Below are 24,081 nucleotides of genomic sequence, written 5' to 3' on the forward strand. Positions count from 1 at the left end.
TCCTACTGATGCCAAGGCAACGCGGTCTGGAATTCCCACCCTAACCCCCTCAGACCTGCTTTCCTCCTTTAAGGTATTCCTGAAAACCTGCTTATTAGGCAATTCCTTTGATCACCTGACCTAATATCCCCATCTGTGGCCTTATGTCAGAAGTTCTCAATAGTATTTCTGTGGAATTATAAACATGTTAAAAAAACTGTTGTTGATTTGCACATACATTGTCAACTCTTCACTGTCGCTGAGTGAATAATCTATAACAGCTCTTACCCAACCACACGAATTGCAGCTGTACAAGGAATTCAAACATCACCTTCTCCACAGGCAATGGGGCTTTGGCACTGATCAATGGTATCTGTGGAGGGAAAAACACACAGTTGATATTTCAGGGAGTGCAAAATGCATTATAGGGAGGGAAAATGGTGCAGAATTTGGATTTTGAAATTTGTGTTTTACAATGTGCACTAAGTTCTATAAAACCTCTTATCCCATACCATGAAAACTTCCTCCTCTTCCTGGTCTATGTCCTTCCTTTCCCCTGCCCTTCACCTTCACACATTTCCAATGCCTTGGTCACAACAACACTGAGCTGTCAGTGAAGTTTATCATGTGGTTGAGTATTGTCCCGCCCCTCATTCACTCCGATTGGTTGAAGGACCAACTAGCACCTCTAGCCCCCGTTCCCCCACTCTTATTGGTCGTGCGCTGACATCAATAATTCGAGGCCCGTTGTGGGCTTGAGCATGCTCAGTGCTTCCTGCTTTTGCTGCTGTTCATTAGGTATGAGAGAGAGAGGGCTCATCCCTATTTCTCCTGATGTCAGACAATAACAACAACTACCTGCATTGTATGGAGCCTTTCACATTGACAAATCTCCTAAAATGCATCACGAATGATGGAAACGTTGATTAAAGAGAACGATTTTTAGATACATCCTGAAGGCGGACAGAGGGGGTTCGGGAGGATATTCCAAAGGTTTGTGTCCTTGGCAGCTTCAATCGTGGAGTGATATAGGTGGGCAACAGCTTACAATGGAGACAGTGGCTAACCATAGGTTAACAATGTCATGTCGTAGCCCCCTACCCCACACACCAGGCCTTGTTCTCACAGCCTGCCATTACACTTTACCTATGGTTAGCCACTAACTGTCTCCATCAACAGCTAGTCACCCTCCCCCAGCCAGATGGTTATCCTTTATCCAACTGTTCCTCTCACTCTATCCCCACCTATCCTTTACTCCTTTTATCCTTCTCCCACACTATCTTCTGAACATAAACTTACTTTTATTCTCAGTAACATCTGTTCTGTGGAAGGGACATCGGATCTTAAACTTTAACTCTGATTTCTCTTCACAGATGCTGCCAGACCTGCTGAGCATTTCCAGAACCTCCCGGTTGTTGTTTCTGATTTACATCTTCTGCAGTTCTTTTGGTTTTAATTTACCGGGAGTTTGTAATTTAGGTCCAAAAGCATCTGTCCCAGTCTCTGCTGTCTCTCCCAACCCCAAACAATGACACTGCACTTGCACAGCTCATGGACATGTGTTGTCTTGCTGGCCACACCCCCAATCAATCCCATTGGCTGCAGGACCACACAGACTCTCCTCCCATTAGTCTAGAGCTGCCGTTAATCAGCCGGGCCCCATTGTGATGAGAGTGGAGGGCTAATCCCTCTCTCTGCCCTGGGATGAGCTTCATCATTCACAGTGAATGGGGCAGTATCACAGAGCACAGGGCCTGGGGGCTATTCAGCCCATTGGGGCTGTACTCTCTCCCTTTGGAGATGCTGTAAGTCTGTCCCAAGTCCCCCCCCATTTGCCACAGCCCCCCAAATCTTTCCTTAAAAAGTAAATTCCAAGTCTGTTTCAGAATACCTGCTGAATCTGTGTCGTTCAGACTGTTCCAGATGCTCAGAACTTTGAGTAAAATAGTGTTCACATTTTCACCTTGTATTATTTGCCAATTACTTGAAAGTAGTTACTAAAAATTGTGACAGTGTTAACAATTCCTCTCTCTCTCTCTCTGCAAATTCAAGACCTTGGAACCAAATCTGCACCAGATCGAAATCACTGCTTCACCTTCTCAGCTCCAAGGATAATTATCTGTGCTTCAGCTAGCTCTCCACACAATAGAGGAATACATCTTAATTTATTAAGATCAAAGAAATAGACCTTCGGTCCAATTCGTCCGTGCCAACAAGGAATCCTAAACTAATGGATTCCCATTTACCATCTATTGTCCTGCATCCATCAAAACCCTTCTTATTCATGCACCCAATTGGAAGCCTTTTAAATGTTGTGATTTTATCAGCCTCCACTACTTCATCTGGTAGCTCCTCCCATACACACACCACACTCAGCTTGAAAACGTTGCCACGTAGATCCCTTTTAAATCTTTGCCCTCTCAACTTCAACCCATGTGCTCTAGTTTTGGACCCACCTAACCTGAGGAAATAGGACTCCGGCTGCTCACCTTATTCACATCCCTCGTGATTTTATAAATCTCCATGAAGTCACCTCTCAGTCTTTGACTCTCCAGAGAAAATAGCCCCAGCCTATTCAGCCTCTCCCTGTAGCCCAAATCCTCCAATCCTGGCAACGTTTTTGTAAATCTCGTCCAAACCTTTTCAAGTTTCACAACATCCTTCACAGAACAGGGAAATTCAAACTGAAATCAGAATTCCAGATGTGGCTTAATCAACGTCCTGTCCAGCCACAGTATGACGTCCCAGCTTCTGTATTCAATGCATTGACCAAAAACGGAGTGTGTAAATGGAGTCCCATTTGCCAGCGGTTCACCCTTATCCCTCTAAAACCTTCCTATTCAAATACACAATCAAATGCCTTTTAAACGCTGCAATTGTACTAGCCTCCACCCCTTCCTCTGGCAGCTCATTCCCTACTTGCAATGCCCTCAACATGAATAAGATGCCCCTTAGATCCCTTTTAAATCTTTTCCCTCTCACCTTAAGCCTGTACCCTCTAGTTCTGGACCCACCGAACTTGGGAAAAAGTCCCTGACTGCTCACCTTATCCATGCCCTTCATGATTTTATAAGATCACCTCTCAGCCTCCAACTCTCCAGGGAAAATAGTCCCAGTCTATTCAGCCTTTTCCAATAGCTCAAACCGTCCAACCCTGGCAAAATCCTTGCAAATATTTTCTGAACAATTTCAAGTTTCTCAACATTGTGCCAAGAACGGGGAGATTGGAACTGAAAACAGAATTCCAGACGGGCTTTAATCAGTGCCCTGTCTTGCCACAATATGACGTCACAACAGCTGCATTCAATGCATTGACCAATAACGGGGGGGGGGGGGGGGGGGTACCAAATGCTACATTCACTACCCTGCCTACCTGTGACTCTACTTTCAAGCAACTATAAACCTGCACTCCAAGGTTTACCCAGGACTTTACCATTAAGTGTATAAGTCCTGCCCTGATTTGTCTTTCCAAAATACAACAGCTCACATTTATCTAAATTGAACTCATTCTGCCATTCCTCGCCCCAGTGGCCCATCTGATCAAGATCCTGTTGTATTCTGAACTAACCTTCTTCACTGTCCACTACACCTCCAATTTTGGTGTCTTCTGTAAACCTACTGACCATACCTCATATAGTCACATCCAAGTCATTTATTTAAGGGCCCAATATCCATCCTTGCAGCACATTGCTCCTCACAGGCCTCCAGTCCGCAAAACAACCCTCCATCATCATCCTCTGTCTCCTACCTTCAAGGCAGTTTTGTAATGGCTTACTCTCCCTGCATGCCATGTTATCTAACCCTGCGAACCAGTCTGCTTTGTGGAACCTTGTTGAATGTCCATATAAACAACATTCACCGCCTGGCTTCATCAATTTTCTTTGTCACTTCAAAACATTCAGTCAAGTTAGTGAGACATGATTGTGCATGTACAAAGCCACATTGACTCTCCCTGTCATTCCTTACCTTTCCAAATAGTTGGATATCCTGTCCCTCATATTCCCTTCCAACAACTTGCCTGCCACTGACTTCAGGCTCACTGTTCTCTTGTTCCATGGCCTCTCCTTACCACCTTTTTAAAATAATGGCACCTCACCTGTCGCTATCAACGATACAAATACCTCAGGAGAGCTGAAAATGTGTTGCTGGAAAAGCGCAGCAGGTCAGGCAGCATCCAGGGAACAGGAGAATCAACGTTTCGGGCATCGAAACGTCGATTCTCCAGTTCCACTGATGCTGCCTGACCTGCTGCGCTTTTCCAGCAAAACATTTTCAGCTCTGATCTCCAGCATCTGCAGACCTCACTTTTACCTCAGGAGAGGCCCAACAATCACTTCACTAGATTTCCAGAAAGTTCCAGAATACACCTGATCATTTTCCAGGGCTTTATCCACATTGATGCGATTTAAGACATCCAGTACCACCTCCTCTGTAACATGGACACTTTTCAAGTTATCACTGTTTATTTCTCCAAACTCTCGAGCTTCCATATACTTCTCCAGTAAAAATAACGTGAAATATTTGCATATCTTTCGCACCCCCTGTGGTTCCATAGACAGCCTTATTGACCTTTAAGGGGTCCTATTCTCTGGTCCAGTTAATCTTTTGTCTGTGATATATTTGTTTAATCTCTTTGGATTCTATTCCAGGACATCCCAGAAAGGCCTACTTCACGGACCGTAAATTTCCTCTGACTTGATCAACACATACCCTCCACTTCCCGCACCTCCGCCTTTACCCCACCCCTCCAGCCACAATAAAGAATATAACCCTGCGGTCTTCACCTTCCACCCCACTAATCTCCAGATACAGCGCATCAACCTCTGTTATTTCTGCTACCTAAAGTCAGACCCCACCACCAGAGACATATTTCCCTCCCCACCTTTATCTGCATTCCGCAGAGACCATTCCCGCTGCGCCTTCCTTGTTCGGTCCACACCCTCCCACCAACCCACGCTCCACACCCTTGACCCTCCCTTGCCGCCATGGGAGATGTAAAACATGCGGCCACACCTCCTTCTGACCTCTGTCCAAGACCTCAAAAGGATCTTTTCACATTAGGCAGAGGTTTGCCTGCCCATCCCAAAATCTCATATACTGCATCTGGACACTATGGGAAATTTAACATGGTTCATCCAACTAACCTACACATCTTCGGACTGTGGGAGGAAACTGGAACACCCGAAGGAAACCCTCACAGACACTGGGGAGAATGTGACAACTTGAACACAGGCAGTCGCCTGAGGCTGGAATCAAACCCAGGTCCCTGGTGCTGAGGAAGCAGCGCTAACTACTGAGCCACAATACTGTGGGAGCTTTGGTGCTGATGCGCTGCCCCACTGATACCTCAGTCACTCACCCTGCCTCATTTCCTAAGTGGCAGTGATGACGGAGTGAAATTATCGCTAGACAGTTAATCCAGAGACCCAGATAACGTTCCGGTGACCCGGGTTTGAATTCCATCACGGCAGATTTTGGAACGGGAATTCAATAAATATCTGGAAAAAATAATCTAGTGACGACAAGGAATCCATTGTCAATTGTTGGAAAAACCAATGTTGTTCACTCATGACCTTTCGGGAAGGAAAATGCCATCCTTACCTGGCCTGGTCTGCATGGGACTCCAGACCTATAGCAACGTGGTTGACTCTTAACTGCCCTTTGGGTAAACGCAGCAATAAATGCTGGCCGAGCCAGTGACAGCCTCATCCTGTGAATGAATAAAGAAAACAGGTCAGGTTTTGTTCCTTCTCTAGTAGGTACATCCTACAAACTGAATCTGAAACATTCTCGTACACAGTGAACAAATACCTTTCCATCCAAGCCCTTAACACTACAGCACTCCGAAGCCATGTTGGTAAAGTTAAAACCCCTTATCATTGCATCCATATTATTCTTACAGATAACTGAGGTCTCCTGGTAAAATTGTGTCTCAATTCCCCGCTGACTGTTGGGAGAGAGTCTATAATACAATCCCAGTAAGATGGTCATCCCTTTGTTATTTCTCAGTACCAAGCAAATAACTTGCCTGGATGTACTCCCAGGAATACCCTCCCAAAGCCCAGCCATAATGTTATCTCTAATCAAAAACACCTCTCTCCCTGCTCTGTTGGCCCCTTTCTATCCTTGCTATAGCATCTATACCCTGGAACATTAAGCTGCTCGTCCTATCCATCCCGGAGTGATGCCTCTGTAATTGCTGTAATATCCCAGTGCCATGTTCAAAACCATACCCTGAGCCTACCTCCCTGACTTGTAAGGCCTCTTGCACTGAAATAAATGCAGTGCAACTGGTCCGTCGCACCTCATTCTGTGACTTGCTCTTGCCTGCCTTGACAGTCTGACTGGTGAACAGTACCAGCCTCAGACTCACCTCTTTTCTCACTATCTCTTTAGGATTACCCCGACTCCCTCACAGGTTTAATGCCTCCCGAGTGGCACTAGCAAATCTCCCTGCTCGTCAGGGCCCCATGCTTTCCCCTTCCTTTGCCATTGGTACCAATGTACAATGTCCTCCCACTGGTTATTTTCCCTTTTGAGAATATTCTGCTCCCTCTGTGATATATCCTTGACACTGGCACCAGGGCAGCACCAGCCCATTCTGATGTCTCACTGTCAGCTTCAGAAATGGCAGACTGTGCCCCTGACTGGAGAGTCCCCTATCACTATCGATCGTGTGGAACTGGATATACCTCACATTATGTTAGAAGCCAGTCTCAGTACCAGTAACTTGGCTGTCAGTGCTACATTCCCCTGAAAGTCTATTACCACCTACATTTTCCAAAACCATACACTTGCCTGAGATGGGGATAGCCACAGGAGACTCCTGCAGTACCGACCTACCCCCCCCCCCCCTAGCTTTCCTGGCGGTAATCCATCTACCTGACTGTATCTGCAGTATCCTGCATTCCTGAGACTGCCACCTATTACAACCCCCGTCTCCTGTCAATTCCTCACTGCCTTTAATCACTCCTCCACCAATCCATGCGATCCAATAGGATTAGCAATCACACTTGCTGCAGACATAATCATCAGGATCATTGAAACTCTCCCTAATCTCCCACATCCGACAGGAACAGCACGCCACTCTACAACAGGCCATCTCTCCGCCTTAACAATCTACAGACCAAGACAAAGGCACAGTCTTACTGCTCAAAAAATACTGCCCGAGAATAACTTAATGCTTACGGTTCATATCTTAAACATTTAATCAAGGGACCATAAGACATTAAAAAGAAATCCTCACCTTACTCACTATTGTAGATTGAATAAAATAAAACCAGCTAATATTGACATTTGAAGAGACTGAAACTCACTGAGCTGATCCCCGGCTCGGAGTACTTCCAAGGGTGAGGTCTCTCGGAGGGCAGCTGTGAAATGTCACTGTTTCTCTTCTCTGCCCGCTCCATTTCCAAAGAGGTTTTTAACTTCACAGCAAGTCAGCTCAGAGAGGTCACTGCTTGGTTTTACTCACTGGGGTTGCCTTTGCTGCCCAGACCAGTATTTCTTGGCCACCTTTACTTGTCTTGGAGAAGGTGGTGGTTAACCGCCTCCCTGAAATGCTGCAGTCCATGTACACCACAGTGATGTTTGGACAACAATCCCCCTCTGGCCCCACATCCCTCGCTGTCTCTGTAATCCCCCTCCGGCTTCAGAAATTACATGTCCATGGCATAAGATTTTTATTTGGATTCATTTTTGTTTAATAAACCCCCCCCCCCTCCCCAAGAAAGTGAAATATTTCCCCCCCAAACAAATTTCTGTTGATTGACCTTTCGGAGAGGCTGAACATGGACGTTGCAGTATTTTATCTCACATTGTACACCTAGAATGATGGAACTTTCTTTTAAACATTGCTAAAAGGGAGGCAATGGCTTAATGGTATTCCTGCCAGATGAGTGACATGTGCAATGTTCCAAGGATTAGGGATAGAATCCCAACATGGCTGATGGTGGCATCGGAATTCAATACAATCTAGAATGAAAAGGCGAATGATGACCATGAAACTATTGTCGATTGTTAAATACCCATCTGGTTCACTAATGTCCTGTAGGGAAGGAAACGGTCATCCTCACCTGATCTGGCCAACATGTGACTCCAGACCCACAGCAATGTTGTTAACTCTCAACTGCCCTCAGGAAAAAGACTTTACAAACTGTTAACAAATACTCCGCAGGTATCACTTAAAAACTGGCAGTTCACCTTGGGACCATGTGAATTTCTGAACGGCCTGAACTAAAACTGAGTTTCAGTCTCACCTTCTCCCCGTCTCACATCAGTCTGTTTACACCCAACTCCAGAACACTCTCATTGAGCCAAGCAGCCCGCATAGTGCAGCCCTTTCATTTTCATTGTCTGCTCATACCTACATTGCCCTCAGCCTCCTGTACTGTTCGAATGCATCTCAATGGGAGCTCAGGGACAGCACCTCATTTCTCAAATCAGCCTTTGTAACCCCTGAGTCAACATGGACTTCAGCAGTTTCTGAATGAACAGACAGTTGTCAGAATCTGGAACATTACACCTGAAATGGTGCTGGAATTTCAGTCCATAAGGAATTTTAATGAGAGGTTTGCAGGTAATTGAAAACATGAAGTTTACAGGTTAGCATCATGAAGTGGGTGGTTGGGTCTAAATCTGAGAGTTCTTACAAAGAGACGAGGTGTAATTTGGATAAATCTGTGCTCCCTCTCAGGCCAATATCTCCTTCCTCAGCTGCAGGGCTCAGAACAGAGCACACACCCAAAGGGTGATCCAACCACGAATTTGTACATCTTTCTGCTTAACAAAAATATTGGAGATATCTTCCCACAAACAGAACAGACAAACCTTTCTCCTTCCACAGTTAAATGCCAATGATATTCAGATCCTGTTGGCTCCATTGACTGTAAAAACTTGCTTTTGAGATCCCAGCCTCAATTATTCTGATTTAATATCCTATGAAATGAATTCACAAAACAAAACTCACAGTCAGTACAGGAAGAATAAAAAGACATACTTTTTTCTTGGTATGTGCTTGATGTGTAAATGCCTCTCTTCAAGTTGCATGCCTCCCCCCACCCATCATAGGAAGGGGACATGCACATGCGCTTCACTGTAACTTACCCCCAATAAAAATGGCGGCCATATCCCAGAACCTTTCACCGCCTGAGGGCCACAGCCATTTTCCCATCTGCTGCAAACGCGGGATTAAGAGTTTCTAATTCAGATTTACGAACCACACAGAGTGTAATTAAAACTTCCCAGTCTAAAGTGACTCATTATCTCCCTGTCTCCGAGGCCACTCTCCCCTTCCCTGTTTGCGTCTCCCACATTCACCAATGGCCGAGTCACGTGCCACTGCATCGGCCGAGTTACTGGTGACGTGTCATCCCACTGGCCACGCCCCTCATTCACTCCCATTGTTTGGATGACCAGCTGGTTCCACTTGGTCCACCAGTCCCACCACCTTTTCCTATTGGTCCGAAGCTGCCATCAATCAGCTGGACCCCATTGTGAGGTCAGTGGTGGTATCCTCCCCCTGTCTGAATCACACCCAGAAGGTGTATGGATGGTGTCAATCAGGAACAACAAGCAGAAGGTGCTGGGAAAGCTCAGCACGTCTGGCAGCATCTGGGAACAGAAATATGTCCAGTGGCCCTTCCTCGAATCCGATGGGAGCTGGGAAAATTAGAATCTTGACAGCATGGAAACAGGTATTCGGCCCAAAATGTCCACAGCGTCCCTCCGAAGGGTATCCCACCCAGACGAATTCCCCTACCCTACTACTGTATATTTCTCCTAATTAATGCACCTAACCTACACATCCCTGAATATTATGGGAAATTTAGCTTGGCCAATTCAACTAACCTGCAGATCTTTGTATTGCAGGAGATAGGTGTTAAAGTGTAAATAACAGGGAGGGACAGAACCCAAAGAGAGACTGGAACATTTGGAAAGAAAAATGAGTGGATTACGATCTGGCTGGGAGGGTGCATAGTTGTTAATGGAGGGGACAGGAACCTGTGTCTAGCAGCATCTCAGTGGAGGTGGCCGAAATGACAACTGATGATCTATGTTCTGCTGCAAACACAGACCCCGAGCTTCCAGCTGCCTGCCACTTTAAACACACGAGCCTGTTCCCTGGCCAACATCTCTATCTCATGCTTACTGCTGTGTCCCAGTGAAGCCAGAACATACCAAATGGCCCCATATTTCGAGGACTGCAATTTCCCCTCCCATGTGGTCAATACCATCCAATGTATCTCCTCCACTTCCTGCACCTCTGCCGTTGAAACCCACATCTCCAACTGCAACAAGGAGAGAACCCCCCCTCCACCAAGTCCTTACCTTCCACCCAGATACAACACATCATCTTCTATCATTTCCACCAGCTACAATCAGACTGCACCACCAGATTCTTCAGGGGTTTGACCGAATAAATACTGATGTGTCCGAGGGTAAATACTGAGGGGGGGGGGGGGGGGGGGGGCGGCGGTCTGAAACCAGATTCTGAGCCAGTCACAGAATCAAGGGTTCTGCTTTGGGTTTGTCAAGTTTAAGGCAACACAGACACTGGTAAGGGGTTTCAGTAGCAATGGAGCCGAGATGAGGAGGAGATAAGCAACGGTTTAAAGATTGGAATTCCTGGTGTTTGGGATTGTGTAGATGTCTAATCAGAAAGTCAGCTTCGCGTCAGATATAACAGGAGTATTGTGATGAGTCTAGTTCTGCTGCATAGTTCCCAGTGTGAGGGAGAGGCTCAGCAGTTCGGGAAAGGAACTTGTTAGTCAACGGGTTTAACCATTACAATGTTTTATTGGAGGAAACTGCACCTAATCGAGTAGTGGGAGCATGGTAAGCAGTTTGATAACTGAGTAACAGTGGAGTAATGGAGAGGGATGATGGGGAGGGAGAGCTGGGCATTGTCATTGTACATGTGAAACCCAACATGGTACTTTTGCTCAATGTCACCTCCTGGCAGTATGTAGGTGTGATACAGGAGGGGCCAAGGATAGATCCACGGGGGACACCAAATGCAAGGAATTCAGAAAGGAAAGGGAAAGTGGAGATGGAGCAGCATTTTCCAACAACCGTGAGGTCAAATGTCAGTTTTTCACAGAATGGGTGAGAAGGACCATAACCAGAAAAGATAGAACAAGAAACAATGTCTGTGAATCGGTGAGCGGGACTGATGAGGAGGAGGAGAAAAGAGAGTTGGAAAATCTATGGTTTAGTGAGATTAGGGTACAGAGTCAAGATGAGCTCTGATAAGGCTTGACATGAGATGAGATTGGAGAAAGATGTAGGTTTGGACAAAAACCGGGAACACCACATGAAGCAGTTTGACTTAGTGGGCTAGTGGGAGGGAGGGAAGCAGCAGATCGGATTATCTCAGTCTTAGTGACAGAGAAACTCCATGTGCTCCAAACTCTTGTTGTTGGAGGGGAGAGTGGAGGAGACAGGAGGATGGACAGTGTTTACAAAGAAACAAAACCTGGGTAAGTGATATTTAAAGTGAGTGAACAAACCTCATGTATTTAAATTTTATCCAAAATATTAAAACAAATGACTGAAGTCCTGGTTCGAATTCCATCTTGGCAGATGGTGGAATCTGAATTCAAGAAAAAATAACTGGAATTAGGAATCCCCTGAACTCCATGAAATCATTGTAAATGGCGAAAAACATCCTGCCAACCTGACAGTGACCCAGCAAGCTACTCACTGAAATAATCACTGCAAAGGAATGAAACTAGATGGACCACTCGGCATCTAACAAGGCACCAGAAAATACAACCACAGAATCAGCCCTCTCGATGGTGCAATGTCTTCCAGACGAACATCTGGATTTTGGTACCAAAATGTGCAGAGCTGTCTCACAGACCAATCAAGGAACAGCCTGACATAGTCATACTCATGAAATCAACCCTTACAGACAATGACCAGACACCACCATCACCATCCCACGATATTGAAATTGTGGTGATGGAAAAGCGCAACAGGTCAGGCAGCATCCGAGGAGAAGGAGAATCGATGTTTCAAGCCTAAGCCGTTCATCAGCCTGACCTGCTGTGCTTTTCCAGCACCAGACTCTTGACTCTGATCTCCAGCATCTGCAGTCTTCACTTTCTCCTGAAATCTCTGGATATGTCCTGCCCCACCAGCAGGACAGACCAGGCAGAGGTCTTGGCACTGACAGGGAGGATTTGCCCTGGGAGTACTCAGCATTGACCCCGGACACCAGGAAATCTCATGGCTCCTGCTGATTACCACGTACCGTCCTCCCTTGGCTCATGGATCAGTTCTACTTCATGTTGAACAACATTTGAAGGAAGCACTGAGGAAGTAAAATGGTGTCAAACGTACTCTGGGTACAGGATTTCAATGTTCACAATCGAGACTAGCTCTGCAACAGAATTACTGACTGAACTGGTCAGGTCCTAAAGGACATAGCTTTCCTTTTGGAGACACAAGTCTTGGCTTAAAGTTGAAAAAAACCTCCATTGTGTTGAGTGACACTATCACCGTTCTAATTGGAACAGACTTTGAAGAGATGTAGGATCTCAAACTGGGTATCTCTGAGGCACTGTGGGACATCACCAGTAGCAGAACTGTACTCCAGCACAATCTGAAATCTCATGGGTTTGCAAATCCCACACTCACCCATCACAATGGACAGGAAAGGAGGGCATGCCATGAGCAGCACCAGGCAGACTTTGAAATGAAGTGCCAACCTGGTGAAGCTACCAAACAGGACCATCTGCATTTCAAACAGCATCAGCAGCAAGCAACAGAGCTAAACAATCCCACATCCAATGGAACAGATCGGAGCTCTGCAGTTCTGCCACACCCAGTTGTGAACGATGATGGACAATTCAACAACTCACTGGAGGAAGCATCACAGATATCCCCACCTTTACTGATGGAGGGGCCTCACACATCCATGCACCAGATAAGATGACAGCATTTGCAGCAATCTGCAGCCAGAAGTGTAAAGTGAGATGATCCATCTCAGCCTTCTCCAGTGGTTTCCAACATCACAGATGTGAGTTTTAAACCAGTTTGAATAACATCAAGAAATGCTTAAGTCGTGCAAAGGCTACGGGCCCTGCCAATATCCTGGCAATAATACTGATGGCTTGTGCTCCAGAACTTGCCACCAACCGAGCCAAGTACCACTGCAGCACTGGCATCTACCGACAATGTAGAACATTGCCCAGGCATGTTCAACACAGGGCAATCCAACCCAGGCAATTTCCCTCTATCAGTCCACACTCGATCAGCAGTAAAGTGATGGAAAATGTCATCAACAGGGCTATCAAGCAGCAGCTGCTCAGCAACAGCCAACTGAGTGACACTCATTTTAGGCTCCACCAGGGCCACTCAGCTCCCGATTGTGTTACCGCCCTGATTCACAACCTGACGACCAACTGAATTCCAGAGGTAAGGTGACGGTGACAGCCCAGTCCCACTCCAAGATCACTATTTCTAGCTGATTCTACCCTTGTCTCAGCTCATATACTCTCATCCACCTTGTGTTATCTCCAGAATTCATTATCCAAACACACTCCTACCAGCTTCCCACATTCAATCTCCCTGTAATCTCAAGAAAAACTAAATCTCTGCTGCCCAAGTACTCCCTTGTACCAAAACATGTTGATCCATCAAAAGGCTCCTATTCATAATCAACAACATAGAGCCACAGAGATATACAGCATGGAAACAGACCCTTCAATCCAACCCGTCCATGCCGACCAGATATTCCAACCCAATGTAGTCTCATCGGCCAGCATCTGGCCCACATCCCTCAATTTAAAATTCTCATTCTTGATTTAATTCCTGGTTGTGATCATCCCTAACTTGCCGCATCACACATCCTTGAAGACCTCGACAACCCATTGTGTTCGAAACACCCAATGATCTGTTCATTCATTATTTCACCTGTGTGGCTGCTTTTACAGTTGCCAAAGCAACATTTTCTGAAATTCGCAGCCAAAACCTCACAGGTCTGCTTTCCTCCTTTAAGACATTCCTCAAAGCCTGCTTATTTGGCAATGCTTTTGGTCACCTGACCTAACATCATCAGTCTCTGACCTTATGCCTAAAGTTCCCAATAATATTTTTGTGAAATTATAAGCAGGATAATAAAACTACAAACTGTTCTTGATTTGGACATTACCTTCAAATCATCACTGTTGCTGTCATGAATAACCTATAATGCCACTTACCCAACCACATTGTGGGAGCACCTTCACCACACAAACTGCAGCTGTACAAGAAAGTCAAACATCACCCTCTCCACAAGCAACAGGGATTTGGCATTAATCACTGGTAGGAGAAACACAGTCGATGTTTCAGGGAGTGCAAAACGGATTACAGGGAATGAAAATGGTGCAGAATTTGATAGTCAGAAATGGAAGGAAAATGCATTTGCTTATTGGGAAAAAAGAATTCTCGACTGTCAAAGATTTTCCAGAAAAAAATTAATAAGCAGCATATGGTCAGGGGCTGTGCGGCAGTGAAAAATTAACTTAAAAAAATGTCTGTAAAAGTAATAGTAAAATACTAAACAGACCAAATATACACGCATTGTTCGAGACTGAGGAAGCCAGATATTGACAAAGTGGTCATGAGGGAGCCCAGAGATGAAGCAGAGCAGTATAAGCTGTTATGATCCCACATAGAGATGTATAGCACCGACACAGACCCTTCGGTCTAACTCATCCACGCCAACCAGGTATCCAAACCTAATCTATTCCCATTTGCCAGCACTTGGCGCATATTCTTGTAAATGCTTCCTAATCATATCATGTGTCCATTTAGATGCCTTTAACATGTTTTAATTGTACTAGCCTCCACCACTTCCTCTGGCAGCTCATTCCACCCACTGCATGAAAGAGTTGTCCTTTAGGTCCCTTTGAAATTTTCTCCGTTCACCCTAAAGCAATGCCCTCTACTTCTAGACACTCCTACTCCAGGGAAAACACCTTGTTCATTTACTCTATTCATGCCCCTCATGATTGTATAAACCTCCATAACATCACCACTCAGCCTATGGCACTCCAGGGAAAACAGCCCCAGCCTTTTATGCCTCATCCTACAGCTCAAATCCTCCAACCCCAACAACATCTTTGTAAGTCTTTTTTGAAACCTTTCAAGTTTCACAGAACCCTTCTGATAGGAGGCAGGCCAGAACTGCACACACTATTCCAAAAGTGGCCTAACAAATGTCCTGTACAGCAACATGACCTCCCACATCCTATACTCAATGCTCTAACCAATAAAGGAAAATATACTGAACACCTTCTTCAGCATCCTATCGACCTGCAACTTGACTTGCAAGGACTATGAACCGCAATCCAAGGTCTCTTTGTTCTGCAAACGTCTCCAGGGCCTTGCCATTCAGTGTACAAGTCCTGCCCTGATGTGCTTTTCCAAAATGCAGCACCTCATTTATCTAAATTAAACCCCATCTGATCAATATCTTATTGTAATCTGAGGTAACCTTCATTATCCACAATACCTCCAATTTTGTATGATCTGCAAACTCATTTACGATACCAAATCATTTAAATGAATGACGAAACAAATCCAGAAATAAACATTCATTTCTCTGAGTTTGAATGTGCTCTGTGTAGATCCTGCCAAATGACTCTGGACCAGAGAAAGGCTGCACCTGCGCCTGGCTGCACCTTGCCCCCTACAAAGCTGGCGGCTCCGCACGTGTCCAGTGAATTCTTGCCCCGAATAAAGATGGTGGTGCGCACTCATGCCTGCAGCCACACTGAGGCAATTCCCCGTTTACTGAAAACACGAGACTGGGACGTTCAAATTTGTGTTTTCCGATGTGCACATTTTGTTTGTAAAACCTCTCCGCTCATACAGAATCGCACTCACCTCCTGCGGTTCCACAGACAGCCTTGATGATTTTTGCGGGTACCTATTCTCTGCCTGGTTACTCATTTGTCCTTAGTGTATTTGTACAATCACTGTGGATTCTCCATAAACCTATTACCTAAAGCTATCTCATGTCCCCTTTTTGCCCTCCTGGTTTACCTCGAGTATACTCCTACTGCCACTACACTCCTCTAGGGATTCACACAAACACAGCTCTCTGTACCTGCCATATCCCTCCTTCATTTTCTTGACCAGGTCCACAATTTCTTTCGTCAGGCAGCACTCTTTACACCTACCAGCCTTGGCCTTAACAGGAACATACTGTCTATGTACTCTCATTGCCACAGGCCTATGGAGGCAATGGCAGATGAGGATACAGAAGCAATCATTCCCAGTAAAGAGGTAATGTTGGGAAAGATAACAGCCTAAAGGTAGATGGGTCTCCTGGCTCTGATGGAATGTATCCCAGGGACTAAAAGATCTGGTGGGAAAGGGGGGGGGGGGGGGGGGGGGGGAGAGAGAATAACAAACAGACCTCGTGATAATCCACTAAAATTTGTTGGATGTCTGGTTTTGACAGACTGGAAGCTGCAAATGTGGTGGTACTATTTTTCAAAAAGGATCCGATGGCTTAACTTCTGTAGTGGAGAAAATGCTTGAACCTCTCAAGGAAGTAGTGGTGAGATATCTGGGTAGAAATTGTCTCATTGAGCAGACACAGCATGGATTCATGATTGGCAGGTCACGTTTAACACGTTTACTGGAATTACTTGAGGATGCGACGAGTGCCGTGGACAAGGGGGACTCGGTGGATGTGGTGTACCTGGATTTCCAGAAGGCATTCGATAAGTTGCCACATAAAAGGCTGCTGAATAAGGTAAAGATGCATGGCATTATGGGTAATTATCATTGATACAGGATCGGTTAACCAACAAAATGTAAAGAATGGGGATAAATGGGTGTTTGGATTTGTGTTGGCACTACAACTGTTTGCAATTTACACAAATGTTTTGGAGTTGAGGACCAAGTGTACGGTGTCAGAGTTCACATTTGATACAAAGATGAGGTAGAGCAATGTGTGCAGAGGCCACTGTAAGTCTGAACAGGGATACAGATCAGTTATGTGAGTGGGTAAGGATCTGGCAGATGGAGTTCAATGTTGGGATATGTGAGGTCATCCATTTTGGTCGGACTAACAGCAAACTGGATGATGAAATGGTGAAAACTTGCACCATGCTGCTGTGCAGAGGGAGCTGGGTGTCCTTGTGCATGAATCACAGGAAGTTGGTTTGCAGGTGCAGCAGGTAATTAAGGCAGTGAAGGGAATATTGTCCTTCCTTGCTAGAGGGATGGTTATGCTGCAGCTGTATAGGGTGCTGGGGAGGCCACACCTGGAGTACTGTGTACAGGTTTGGTCTCCTTACTTCAGGAAGATGTACTGGCGTTGGAGGGAGTACAGAGGAGGTTCACTAGTTTGGGTTGGGAGTTGAGGATTGGTGCATGTGGAGAGATTGAGAAAACTGGTTCTATAGTCATTGTAATTTAGAAGAATGGGAGGTTGGATAGGAAACAATAAAATTATGAGGGAGTAGATAAGACAGAAGCAGGGAGGCTATTTCCACTGGGGGTGGGTCAAACTACAGAGCATTACCTCAAAATAAGGGGGAGCAGATTTAGGACTGAGTTCAGGAGGAGGTTCTTCAGCTAAAGGGTTGTGAATCTGTGGAATTCCCTGCCGAGTGCAGCATTTGACGTTATCAACTTGAATGCCTTGAAGGCAAAATGTAGATTTGTGAATAGGAAAAGAATTAAGGGGGTTATGGTGAGAGATCAGGAAAGTGGAGCAGAGGCCATGAGAAGATCAGCCCTGATCTTATTGAATGGTAGAGCAGGCTTGAGGGGCCAGATGAAAGTTCTTGCCTTGTGCTATCAAAATCGGCCTTTGTCCAATTCAGAACCTTAACTCTTAGATCTGGTATATTATTTTCTGTAACTATTTTAAAACGAGTAGAATTATCAGAGACTCCCAACAGTGTGGAAGCAGGTCATTCAGCCCATCATACTAATACTGACCTGGAAAGCCTCCTAACCTCCTCCTATAACATTGCACTTCTCAGGGCCAGACAACCTACACATCCCTGAACATTATGGGCAATTCAGCCTATACAATCCACCCAACCTGCACATCTTTGGACTGTGGGAGGAAACCAGAGCACCCGGACGAAACCATGCAGAAAACCCCAATAATTATCCCTTTCTTATTTCCCAGTTCCACCTAAATAACTTCACTGGGCGTACTCCCAGGAATATCTTCCCTGAGCAAAAACATAATGCTATCCCGAATCAAAAATGCCACTCCCCCTCCTCTCTTGTCCCCCTTTCTATTCTTCCTATAGCATCTATACCCTGGAACATTAAGCTGCCAGTCCTATCCATCCCTGAGTGATGCCTCTGTAATTGCTACAATATCCCAGTGCCATGTTCAAAACCATACCCTGAGCTCCTCTGCCTTCCCGGTCAGGTCTCTTGCATTGAAGTAAATGCAGTGCAACTGCTCAGTCCGACTTCATTGTGTGCCTTGCCCTTGCCTGCCTTGACTATTTGACTTCTGAACTGTACCAGCCTCAGACATATCTCTTTCCTCACTATCTTCTTGGGTTTACACCCACTCCCTCACTGGTTTAATGCCTCCCGAGTATCACCAGCAAGTCTCCCTGCCTAGACATTAGACACCTTCCAATTCAGGTACAATCCATCCTTCTTACGCAGGTCAACTCTACTCCAGAGGAGATCACAACGATCCAAAAAACGTGAATTCTTTTCCCCTGCACCAGCTCCTTAGCCACTCAATGAGCACCTCCTCCTCCTCTGTAATATGGACATTTTCCAAGATGTCACCATTTATTTCCCACATTCTATATCTCCCATGTACTTCACAGTAAACACTAATGCAAAATACTTGTTTCCTATCTTGCCCATCGCCTGCAGCTCCACACAATGGCTGCCTTGCTGATCTTTGAGGGTCTCTATTTTCTCCCTAGTTAGCCTTTTGCTCCTCATGTATTTACAAAAGCCCTTTGGATTATCCTTAACCCTATTCGCCAAAACTATCTCATGTTCCTTTTTTGCCCCCTGATTTTCCTCTTAATTATACTCCTACTGCCTTTATACTCAAATTTTTTTTGGATTGGAATAAATGCAAAATATAATATCCTGACAATACAAACGAGGGTAGGACTTACACTCAATAAAAATAGGGCCTTGAGTAGTGATATGGGAACAAAGAAACCGAGTTTGTGTCACATGTAGACAGGGTGGTTAAGGTGCTTAGCACACTTACCGTCATTGTTCAGACCTTTGAGTACAGGAGTTGGGACGTTATGTTGAGAATATACAGGATGTTGGAGAGGCCTTTTCTGGAATACTCTGTCCAGTTCTGGTTGTGCTGTTATAGGAAGGATATTATTAAATTGGAGCAGGTTCAGGAGAGATTTATCTGCATGTTGCCATGAATGGAGGGATTGTGTTCTAAGGAGAGGCTGGATAGGCTGGGAATTTTTTCACTGGAGTGCAGGAGGTTGAGGGGTGACCTTATTAGAGGTTTATAAAATCAGAAAGAGTGTAGATAAGGTGAATGGACGAGGGAGAGGGGGATTCAAATCTCGGGTGCATTCATTTTGAGAAGAAATGAGAAAGATTTGAGCACAGGGGTTGGGGCTATACTCTCTCCCTATGGAGATGCTGCAAATCTGTCCAAATTCCCTTCCCATTTGCCCATAGCCCCCCAAATCTTCCCTTAAAAAGTAAAATTCCAAATCTCTTTATGAATAACTGCTGAGTCTGTGTCCAGCTGCCATTCAGACTGTTCCAGATACTCAGAACTTACTGAATAAAATAATGTTCACATTATTTGCCAATTACCTGAAAATAGTTACTAAAATTGTGACATTGTTAACATTTCCACTCTCTCTGCAGATTAGATATCCTAGAAACAAATTTACTGGTCAAAATCACTGCTTAACCTTCTCAGCTCCAAGGACAATTATCTGTGCTTCTGCTAGCTCTCCACAAAAGAGGAACACATCTTATTTTCATTTATTAGTGTCATAGAGATGTACAGCACAGAAACAGACCTTTGGTCCAATTTGTCCATGCCAACGAGGAATCCTCAACAAATGGAGCCCCATTTGCCAACTATTGGTCCATATCATTGGAAACTCTTCCTCTTCATGTCCCCAATCGGATGCCTTTCAAATGTTGTAATTGCATTAGCTTCCACTATTTCATCTGGCAGCTCATTCCACACATACACCACACACAACTTGGAAACTTTGCCCCTTAGATCCGTTTTTAATCTTTGCCCTCTCAACCTAAGCCCATGTGATCTTATTTTGATCCCACCTAACTGGGGGGAAAGGACCCTGGCTGTTCACCTTATCCATGCCCTTCATGATTTTATAAATCTCCATGAAGTCACCTCCCAGTCTTTGACTCTCCAGGGAAATTAACTCTGGCCTATTCAGCCTCTCTCTGTAGCCCAAATCCTCCAACCCTAGCAAAGTCTTTGTAAATCTTGTCTGAACTCTATCAAGATTCACAACATCCTTTCCACAACAGGGAATTTCGAACTTAAAACAGAATTTCTGAAATGGCTTAATCAATGTCCTGTCCAACCACAATTTGACGTCCCAGCTTCTGTACTCGATGCATTGACCAATAAATATAAGCATACCAAACCCCCCCTTCACTAGTCTGCCTACCTGCGACTCTCCTTTCAAGGAACAATGAACCTGCACTCCATGGTCTCTGTGTTCAGCAACGTTCCCAAGGACTTTACCATTAAGTGTATAAGTCCTGCTCTGATTTGCCTTTCCAAAATCCAACAGCTTACATTTGTCAAAATTGAACCCAGTCTGCCATTCCTCGCTCCAATGGCCCATCTAGTCAAGATACTGTTGCATTCTGAACTAACCTTCTTCATTGTCCACGACACGTCCAATTTTGGTGTCTTCTGTAAACCCACTGACCATACCTCATATATTCACATCCAAGTCATTTATTTAAGGACCCAATATCCATTCCTGCAGGACAACGCTGCTCACAGGCCTCCAGTCCGCAAAGCAACCCTCCATCACCACCCTCTGCCTCCTACCTTCAAGCCAGTTTTGTATCCAAATGGCTAGTTCTCCCAACATTTCATGTTATCTAACCTTGCTAACCAGTCTGCTTTGTGGAACATCGTTCAGTATCCATACAGACAACGTCCACAGTCTGCCTTCATCAATCATCTTTGTCACATCTTCAAAAGAACTCAGTCAAGTTAGAAAGATAGAATTTCCCACACACAAAGCCACGTTAACTATCCCTAATCAATCCTTGTCTTTCCAAAAACATGTAAATCCTGTCCCCCAGAATCCCTTCCAACAACTTCCCTACCACTGACGTTAGGCTGACTGTTCTCTTGTTCCCTGGCCTTTCCTTACCACCTTTTTTAAATAATGGCACCCATCTTCCAGCATCTTACCTGTCACAAACAGTGATATAAATACTTCAGGGAGGGGCACTGCCATCACCTTCCTAGCTTTCCACAAATTTCTGGGATACACCTGATCAGGTCCCAGGGATTTATCCACCTTGCTACTGTTTAAGACATCCAGTACTTCCTCCTCTGGAATATAGACACTTTTCCAGTGATCACTATTTATTTCTCCAAACTCTCTAGAATAGAATAGCATAGTATTTCTCCCACCTCCTGTTGTTCCATAGATGGCCTTGTTGATCTTTAAGGGGTCCTATTCTCTGTCCGGTTATTATTTTATCCTTAATGTATTTGTAGAATCTCTTTGGATTCTCCTTAAACTATTTCCTAGAGATATTTCAAGTTCCCTTTTTGCTCTCCTGATTACCCTCGAGTATATTCCTGTTAAAACGTTATCCTGTGCTCCCAATTCCTCCTCCTCTGACATATCTGCTCCCAGGAGAAGCAAGTCCACTCCAGGACATCCCAGAAAGGTTTCCTCTTTCAAGGACCACATTTCCCTTCCACGTGATCAATAATGCGCTCCAACGCATATCCTCCACTTCCTGTCCCTCCGCCTTCCCCCCACCCCTCCAACCACAATAAGAATATAACCCCCCAGTTCTCATCTGCCACCCACTAATCTCCATTAACCTCTGCTATGTCCGCTACCTACAGTCAGACCCCACTACCAGGGATATATCTCCCTCCCCAGCCCTTTCTATCTTCCGCAGAGACCATGGGATCTTTGGTGCTGATGTGCTGCCCCACGGATACCTCAGTCACTCACCCTGCCAAATGGCCTCGTGAGATTATCACTAGATGGATCATCCAGACACCCAGATAACATTCTGGGGCCCAGGGTTTGGATCCCATCACGGCAGAGAGTGGAATATGAATTCAATAAAAATTTGGAAGTAAGAATCTATGAAAGACCATGAATCCATTGTTGATTATTGCGAAACAAAATCTCATCAGATTCGCTAATATCCTTCAGAGAAGGAATCTGCCATCCTTACCTGCTCTGGCCTACATGTGACTCCAGACCCACAGCAATGTGGTTGACTCTTTACTGCCCTTTGGGCCCAGCCAGTGACACCCTCATCCTGTGAATGAATAACAAAGAAGGTCAAGTCTTGTACATAACCATACTATTCTTACAGAGAAGTGATCTCTTAGTAAATTTGCTTCTCAACTCCCTGCTGACTATTGGGGAAGGGGGGTCAATAGTACCATCCCAATAAGGAGATCATCCCTTTCTTATTTCTCAGTTCCACCTGTATAACCTGCCTGGATATACTCCCAGGAATATCCTCTTGAAGCCCAGCTGTAATGTTATCCCTAATCAAAAATACCTCTCCCCTTGCTCTGTTGCCCCCTTTCTATCTTTGCTATAGCATCTATACACGGAACATTAAGCTGCTAGTTTTATCCATCCCTGAGTCATGCCTCTGTAATTGCTATAATATCCCAGTGCGATGTTCAAAACCATACCCTGAGCTCCTCTGCCCGAACTATCGGGCCTCCTGCATTGAAATAAATGCAGTGTAACTGCTCATTCTGTGCCTTGCCCTTGTCTGCCTTGACTGTTTGACGTCTGAACTGTACCAGCGTCAGACTTAGCTCTTCCCTCACTCTCTCTCTGGGTTTACCCACATTCCTTCACTGGTTGAATGCCTCCTGAATAGCATTAGCAACTGTTCCCTTCCAGTACCAGTACAATCCATCCTTCTGATGGAGGTCAATTCTACCCCACAAGAGATTCCAATGATCCAATAATGTGAACTCTTCTATTCCTATGTCATTGATACCAATAAACAACAGCCTCCCCTCAAAATGGTTATTCTCCCCTTTAAGAATATTCTGCTCCCTCTCTGAGACATCCTTATACAAAAATTAAACATTCGAATAATAAACCTTACACTCATCAGGTCATCATAAAAGGATTACATGACACATTGAAGGTTTGGGGAGACCTTTTGCGAGAATGCGATGATTAAAAGGAGAAGTTTTAAGCAGCAAATGGGACTGATCTGGAACACAATACTCACACACACAACGCGAATATCCAGGTCCTGATATACTGAGTAATTCAATCAGAGTTTGGCAGAACATTTACTGAGATTACCATCTGAATGTCCACCTGTAATATCCTGTAATACAAGTTTATAAAATCCATCACTATCAGTTCAAGTTAGAAACTCACACCATCCCCTCCTTGTGGCCCAGGATTACTGTACATATTACCCTTGAGGACAACAGCAGTCAACTCAGGGGAAATCTGTGGGTTTCTAGGAAATTGCAACTTGAGATCTCATGTGACTGAACACAGCAGTTCTTTGACACATTGGAGAAAATGATCCAAGCGTCAGTGAGATATGGGGAACAAGAATTATTTTCTTTTCTTTCATTCCGTGCTGCCGCTCTGCCTCATCAATAAGACATGGGTGTGAAAGGCTAACGATGAGCAAGTTGTCTCCATCCTGACCAATGGGGAGGAAGATCCTTTCAATAACTCCAAAGCGTATCCCTAAAAAGATAGCAACTCTGCCTGCTTCCCACTGCCCAGTGCTCCCAGTAAATGTTTGGAAGAATGGGAAGGGGGGGGGGGGGGGGGGCGGGATATCTCCTAGAAAAGGCATAACTGTAAAGGTCTAAGAGGATGATGAAAAGAGAGAGATGCTCAGGAGAAGGGGGCAACAAGTTGC

The 24,081-nt window shown here is 45.0% G+C and overlaps 1 long non-coding RNA gene across 4 annotated transcripts in view; it reads right to left on the reverse strand.

The window, feature by feature from the left end:
- Positions 1 to 270: 270 nt before the first annotated feature.
- The window catches only part of LOC148147120 (uncharacterized), a 29,535-nt gene continuing 5,724 nt past the window's right edge, over positions 271 to 24,081 (reverse strand). The window contains exons 3-6 of one of the 4 annotated variants that reach the window (XR_015760057.1): positions 23,425 to 23,526; positions 22,393 to 22,479; positions 5,581 to 5,689; positions 271 to 352 (exon numbers count right to left, since the gene is read on the reverse strand). This is a non-coding gene — a long non-coding RNA (uncharacterized LOC148147120). Of the gene's footprint in view, positions 353 to 5,580; positions 5,690 to 8,862; positions 8,917 to 22,392; positions 22,480 to 23,424; positions 23,527 to 24,081 lie in introns of those variants that run through there. The other 3 variants (XR_015760058.1, XR_015760059.1, XR_015760060.1) reach the window with 3 other exon arrangements.

The sequence above is a fragment of the Chiloscyllium plagiosum genome, unplaced genomic scaffold (assembly GCF_037043375.1).
Source record: "Chiloscyllium plagiosum isolate Xiang-an unplaced genomic scaffold, Cpla_swu_hap1 HiC_scaffold_18, whole genome shotgun sequence".
NCBI classification, from domain to species: Eukaryota; Metazoa; Chordata; class Chondrichthyes; order Orectolobiformes; family Hemiscylliidae; genus Chiloscyllium; species Chiloscyllium plagiosum.